The following is a 7599-nucleotide window of genomic DNA, read 5'->3' as shown; positions in this document are numbered from 1 at the left end:
AAGCAGGTTTTGATTGTCCCCATTTTACAGATGAAAAAACTGAGCCTTGGTTTGGTTAAGAGATCTGCTCAACATCACACAGGTGACAAGCAACAGTTAGGATTCAAACCCAGCTCTCTCGCTATGCTCTGCCCATACTAACCCATGTGCCCCTTTTGACTTGGGGTGCTAGGTGGCTGAAGGAGCAAGGAGAGAGGTTCAGGACCCCCTTGAGGGTAGGAAGAGGCAGAAGGAGGATCCTTAGGCACCTGCAGAGATGGGGCTGCCTCAGTGCCCTCCATTAGCACCCGGCCTCAGCCTTATCATACCTACAGATACAGCCTGATTTCTGGAGCCGCAGGCTCTGTGCTTCAGGTAGTTATTTGAACACCTACTCTGTGTCAAGCACCGGCATACAGGTATGAACAAGACATGTCCCACAGGGTATGACGGGGACAAGGAGGACAGAAATAGGAAGCACGGTGAAATCCCTGGTGAGGACAGTCATATTTCCCATGGCCTGAGGGGGTGGCATTCACACTTTGTCAGAGCCAAAGGGGTACTGCCAGAGCCCTTTCCTGCTCCCAGTTCCAGCCTGGGCCCTGGGTGCAGGGGCCCTTTAAGAAGATTGTGTCCCCCCCCTTACTTCCCCCCCTCTCATAATTAGCCAGCCAAAGAAAGGGCTGGCTGGAAATGGGATTGTGCAGACCCAGCTTTGGGCCCCGAGGATGCTGGATCGGGGATTGTTATGCTAATCGCCTGAGATCAGCAGTTCCCGTGCCCTTCAGATGGCAGGTAGCGATGCGGGCTCAGCCCAGCGGCTGTGGCTGCAGTTCTGCCTCCTGCTTCCTGTCCCCCAGCTCGCCCCACCTACCCCGTCAGACTCGCCCTGCCTGTCCTCCCACCTGACCCGTGGCTGGGAGGCTTGGCCTCCCCTAGAAATGTGCAGCCCAGCTCCGTCTACTCTCCGAAGAGAAACTGGGTCCTGAGCCAGCTGCTTGCTTCTGGCTTGGGTGCTACTGGGGGCCACAGAGGCAGGAAAGAGAAGGTGCCCAGCTCCCCCTTAGAGCCTGCTCCCTTTTCCAGCCAGGAGCCTCATCCTTCCTGGGCTGCTCCTGGCCCCCAGCTCTGGACACCTCACTGGATGGTAGCCTTGCTGCTCACTAACTATGCCATCATGAGCAGGTGGCTTTGCCTCCCAGGGCCTCACTTTCCTCATCTGAAAAATGGGTTGGTAATAACGGGACCTACCTCAGAGGACTGAAATGAGGATGGAATGGGAGCAGCCCTCTAAAATGCCCTGCTCATCAATTGCTACTGCCGGTCCAGCGCTTGACAGAAGCTCTCGCGGGCAGAACCCACTACGGGTCAGCTCTGTGTTGGACCCTTTCCTACGTCATTATCCCAGTTCGCCCTTCAGCCACCCCGTGGGATCATCAGCATCATCACTCCCATTTTACAGATGAAGCGAGCAGGGCTCAAAGGGGCTAACTCACGTACCCAGGATCCACCTTGAGCTGTTCTGCGGTTCGACATTGACCGTGCAGAAGGTGAGCTTGGCTGATTGTGAAGATGCTCCCATAAATCTGTGTAATAGTTATACACTTACTGTGCAGGGGAAAAAAATAAAACTAGCATTTCAAGTCTACAAATCTATGAATAGTATTGCTCAGGTTAAACATGCTGAAGTCCATCAAGTGACAAGTACAAGTCTGATCCTAACAGCTTTGCTCACGGTAGCCACAACCTGGGGGCAGCTGAGACGCCCACCGGTGAGAGGAAGGACGCGTGACCGGGGTGCAGCCGTACCACGGGACACTCCTCGGCTGGCAGCGAAAGGGAACCAATGACTGACCCAACCCACAACGTGGACGAATGTCACAGACCTAACATTGAGCAAAAGAAGCCAGACTCAAGAAGAGTACATACTACATACAGATAGATATACGATTCCATCTGTGTGAAGTTCAAGACCAACTGAAGCCAATCTGTGGTGGCAGAAGTCAGAAGAGTGGCTGCCAGGGGGGCAGAGGTCTGGCGGGGGAACCACTCAAGGGACCCTCCTGGGGTGGTGGGACTGACTCTTCTCTGTCTTGACCTGGGTGCAGTCACCTGGGTGTCAGTCACACAGGTAAAAACGCACCCAGAGGCACACTTGATATCTGTTCAACTGGAGGATGTAATGTATGCATCAGTTAATAATTTGAGTTTAAAAAAATACATTCATTTCAAGAAAAATGGCATCTACATAGTAGTTCAAGGGGGAATGCAGATATGACCCAAAAGCAACAGCCAAAAACAAACACACACTCAAAAACCTTCAGCAGTTTAAGTTGGGAGACTCAGCAGATTAAGGGCTGGGGAAAGGAACTTTATTTGCCTTTCCTGCTCATACCGTACTAGACAAAATACAGGACTCCTAGTTAAATTTGAATTTCAGATAAAAAAAAATACTTTTTTAGTATAAGTATGTCCGATGCAATATTTGGAACATACTCACACTAAAAATATGTTTTGCTTTTGTTCGTTATTTATCAGCAATCCAAACGTAACTGGGCGTCCTGTATTTTTATTTGCTAAACCTGGCAATCTCACCCCCTCCACCCTCGCGGGGTCCCGCCCTGTCTCGCAGCCCGGTACCCACCACAGGCGGGAGCGCCCTGCGCGGCGCAGTCACGCCGGGCGCAGCCTGGCAACGCAGCCACAAAGGGAGCCCGGGAGGCGGAATCTTTCCACATGCCTGATCAATGGGGGCGCAGAGACGGCGGCGCAAACAGGCCTGAGACAGCCGCACAAAGAGGAGGCCCCTCTGCCGCTCCCGCCTTCCATTGATCCCGGTCCTTTGTGGCTCGGACAACGGGGGTGCAGGAGGCGCTCTCAGGGACTCGGCCCATTCTTATGAGGGGGAGAAGGTCCGGGAGAACCCCCTCCCCGCTAACCTGCCTCGCAGTTCCCTCTCCAGTAGGACCAGGCCAGGGAGAGCCCTGTATTCCAGGAGGTGTGGAATCTGCCTTTGGGGCCAGCCGCCCAGATCCGGCCTTCTGAGGGCCCCCTCACTCCGCCCTGGTGGGCCTTCTCTACCCCGCCTGGTTACAGGCAGGCCTCGCACAGTCTTTGTTTATTTTTTTTTTATTTATTGAGCAAATATTTATTGAGCATTTGCCCCAAGCTGTTCCCACTATCTCCTGCGCCCAAAGTCATTAAAAAGCAGCCAACTCCCTTTCCAAGTGTCACCCCTCTGGGAAAGGATCCCTGACCCCTCTCCCACCCCCAGGGTGGGTAGGGAGTCCCCTCTCCCTCTGTGTGTGCCCCCCAGACCCCTGCTCTTCAATCATCACAGAAACAGCGAACAATTCTCGAACACTTACTATGCACCTATGCGTGCTGTGCTAAGCATGTGACATCCTGTTTTCTTTCTTCCTCACAATGGCCCTCGGTTGGAGCTACTAGGATTTCCACTTTCCAGAGGCAGAAACTGAAGCTTGGTATGGTCAGGTGGTCACCCAAGATCGTACAGCTTGCAGGCGGCAAAGTGGGGATTTGAACACGGGGACCACAGCGGCCTCAAATTCCAGGCTCTTCGCAGGATTCATCCCTGTGTCCCAGCAGGTGCATGCTTGATGTCACATCTAACCCCATCGGAACATGTAACGCACTGTGTTAGTGTGTCTATTTGCCCATTTCCTTCTTTCTTTCCCTCCAGACTGACTGCTCTGTGGGCTCAGCCCAGGGAAGGTGCCCAGGTGCAATTGCTGACCTGGCATACTGGGTTTGAGACTATTTTGCTAGGCCCGGGGGCTGGGCATTGAGGGGCGGACCTCAAAATGAATCTGATACAGTTTCTGCCCACTAATGAGCTTGAAATCAGACACTCAAACAATATGAGAAGGTTCGCAGGGCTCTGAAGTCTAGCACGCAGCTCCCCTCCTCCCCTCTGTAAAGGCAGCCCCAGTGAGATACAATCTACATGCGACGAAACGCACCCATTTCGAGTGTTCAGTTCAATGAGCGCTGACAACTGACGACGCCCGTGGAACGCGCATCACTGTCAGACATGCAACATTTCCATCTTCCCCAAAAGTTCCCCTGTGCCCCTTGGCAGTCAGCGCCTGCCCTCCCTCCGGGTTCCCAGGCAACCACTGATCTGCTTTCTGTCACTAAAGGTTAGTTTGCATTTTTCGAGACTTTCACATAAGTGAAATCATACAATGTGTACTTTCTCGTGTCTGCCTTTTGCTGCCCACCAGTCAAGTTCGGAGGTTCATTCATGCCGTTGGCCGGTCCCTTCGTTTCAAATCCCTTCTCTACTCCTGACCTTGATCTTCAACGTCTTAATCTATAAAATGGGGGTGAATGCTAGGAGGCTTCGAGAAGAGAATGCCTATGGAGTACATAGGACCTGCATGCAGCAGGCGCACAATAAAAGTTCTAGGTTAGGATAGCTTTCCCGGGAGACTGCAAGCCCCGGGATGTGGTAGGCACCCTGTGGTTGTCAGCACAACCTCTTTGCTACACTATAAGCTCCATGAGGACTAAGACCTTCTCTGTTTCATTCACCACCTTGACTAATAATGGCAAAGGGCTACCATTTATGACGGATGGTGAACTGGGAGGCTCAGAGAGGTACAGCAACTTGCCCAAGATCACACAGCTAGTAAGAGGCAGACTTGGGATTCCAGGCAGTCTAGTCTTGGGGTCCTTACTTTTTTTTTCTTAAAGATTTTATTTTATTTATTTATTTTTAGAGAGGGAAGGGAGGGAGAAAGAGAGAAACATCTATGTGCGGTTGCTGGGGGTCATGGCCTGCAACCCAGGCATGTAGCCTGACTGGGAATCGAACCTGCAACACTTTGGTTCGTAGCCCGCGCTCAATCCACTGAGCTACGCCAGCCAGGGAGGGTCCTTACTTTTTAAAAATTACTATTATGGCTAAATATATGGGTCTCCGCTGTTAACTGTTATACCAAACTCCCTCGCGAGTCATTCTTCTCCTTTCCCACAATCTCCCTGACCCTTCTCATTTCATCATCCTCATCCTTTACTGACCTCCCCACAGAGGCAGCGTCATGTGAAAAAGAACAACCATGCCATTGCCAATGTGTATTTTTTGAGTTTTGTGCCAGGCGGCCCTCGAAGCACTTTACAGTATGAATTCCGGTGATTCCCCAATCCCGCTATTAAGTGTCTGTGTTTCTCCCCATTTTACAGGGGAGGTGCTGGTAAGGTAGCGCGAGAGAGGCTGTGGTTTTGGCATCAGGACCCTCCTTGTGGAGCCCAGTTTGGCCACATTCTCCTTGGGGCTTCAGGGCGTGTGCTCCCCACCCTGGCCCGCCTTTTCGTTGGACACCCCTCTCCTCTGACTCCTTGGTGAAGTCTCCCCTTCCTGCCCGTTCTGAGTTTCTTTCCCTGGTCCCTCCCCAGGCCTGGGCAGGCCCAAGCTACAATTTCCGAAGCAGCTGAGTTCCTTCTGGATGGGGCCGGGGGCCGAGTCCCTCCTCTCCTGTCTTTTCCCATAAATACCCCCTATGTGCAGTGCCCAGGGGCCCCAGGGAGCCACGCGGCTGACCTGTAATTAGAAACTTGTCTCCCTTCCCCAGCCAGGAGGAGGGAGCGCCCCAGTCTGCACCGGCCATCTTGTCGGTCATGAATTATTCAGGAGAGGGGGAGTGAAGTGGACCGGGCCCCTCCCATGACCAGACACCTCGGGCCCTAACCAGAAGCGGCCTAACCCACCCGGCTCTGTCCCTTTCGCCCTTTCAGACCCGAAGAACAAACAACTGGGTGCCAGGCATGGGACAGAGGGGGCTCTCACGGGATCTCGTGAGGGAGGTGTGTTCTCCAGCTGAGGAGGGTGACAGGGACTTGCCCAGGGTCACAATGCTCGGAAGAGGACCACTGAGCTGGGATCTGAACCCAGGAGCGATACGGGACAGAGGAGGCAGAGGGGAAGAGGGCCCAGCAGCCTGGCCGGGAAAGGCGTGAGGTGCTCTCCTTTCTCCCCGTGCTGTGCCCCTTACTACATTTCTGGGGCGAGGACGAGGGGACAACTCAGAGAACGCCAGCTCCTCGGAGTGCCAGCGGGGTGACGGGCAGGCATCATTCCGCATGCAGTGCCATCCTCACGACCCTTGGAGGAAGACCTTCCGCTCCTTTTGTAAATTCGGGAACTGAGGTTCAAGGACATTCAGGGAGGTTATGGGAAGGCACATACAGCTGTCTAGAGGCAGAACGGGGGTTCATCCCTAGCATGTCCCTCCGTGGCACCCTCCTCTGCCGACATCCTGATGGGCCGGGAGGCTGAGGCACTATGGAATCCAGTCCCTCAAACCCACAAAGGCCCTTGGATTGGACTCCCCTTGTCGAACCTCCATGTCCACAGCACTGGGTCCGTGGCGCTGCCCCAGGACCAGCCCTCTGAGAGCCATGCTGTCTGTCATCACACACTGGGTAGCCCTTGCAAGGTAGCCCTTTGGAAGGCTCAGAGCTCTCTCTTTGGCACCACACTGGAAATTCTGAGCCCAGCTCTATATGTAGTTCCCAGAGAAGCCCGGAGCCCAGGATCTGTGGTTTCACTTCTTCCTCTCTGAGCGAGCTGGGGCCAGTTCCTTTCATACTCTGAGGACCAGTTTGCGCATAGGGGAAGACAGATGATGATAAGAACTAAATATGGGGAATAAATAAGATAATGCATATAAAGCATTTAGCATATCATTCGTGGACCATAGTGAGTGCTCAACAAGAGTTAGCTATTATCATTGTTTATTATTATTATTGTTGTTGTTGTTATTGTTATTCCTGATGACAGGCTCTCCTTAAGCTTGCTTAAGAGAGGCAGGAACCACCAGGTGGTGAACATGTATCTTCTTCTGGAAACAGCACCCAGTTTCCCTGGGGAGCTCTCCCTCTACCAATACCAGTGCTCTACCTTGGATGGAGCTTGGCTCCTCTGATGGAGCCTGGCCACAGGATTGGTTGAAATACAGACATGTGACCCAATGAGAGCCAATCAGAGGGAAGCCTGAGATTTTAGCTGGAGAGAGACAGTCTCTTTTCCACTCCAAGAGGGAAGCAAGCCTGGAGCTCCTGAGGTCCATTCGGTCAGCCTGGCGGGGAGTGTGTCTGCCTGAGGATGAAGCACAGGAGAAGCAGAGCCAAGACATGGCAGGACACGGACTGAAATCTTGGAATGCTTGGACACAGTTGTGAACCACTAAGTAATAATTATGATTAATATTAATATTTTGTTTGTATCTGTTTGAGTTGAGTTTTCTGTTGCTTACAACCAAGAGTTCTGCCTAAATATGCCAATACTATTCTCTCTCTCTATATATATATATGTATATATACACATACACACAAATATATATATATATGCATACATATCTTGGATTAAAATGACAGTGTGCACTGAAGACTCGCTTCTAATTATTACTTTTGCTTTACAAACTTAGGTCAAGGGGGAATGTCCAGTGAGACGTTAAGGTTCACAACACCTAGGTACAAATTATGGGCCTTTAACTCACTAAACTTATACTGTCATGGAGTCACAGACTTAGAGTCACAGCTTGGCGTTAACCACGGTTTTCCTTTCTGCTTTCGGGAAAACATTTAATTTCCAGC

This window comes from Phyllostomus hastatus, unplaced genomic scaffold (genome assembly GCF_019186645.2).
Source record: "Phyllostomus hastatus isolate PE091 unplaced genomic scaffold, TTU_PhHast_1.1 phas_contig_1162, whole genome shotgun sequence".
NCBI lineage: Eukaryota > Metazoa > Chordata > Mammalia > Chiroptera > Phyllostomidae > Phyllostomus > Phyllostomus hastatus.
This window is presented reverse-complemented; position numbering follows the sequence as displayed.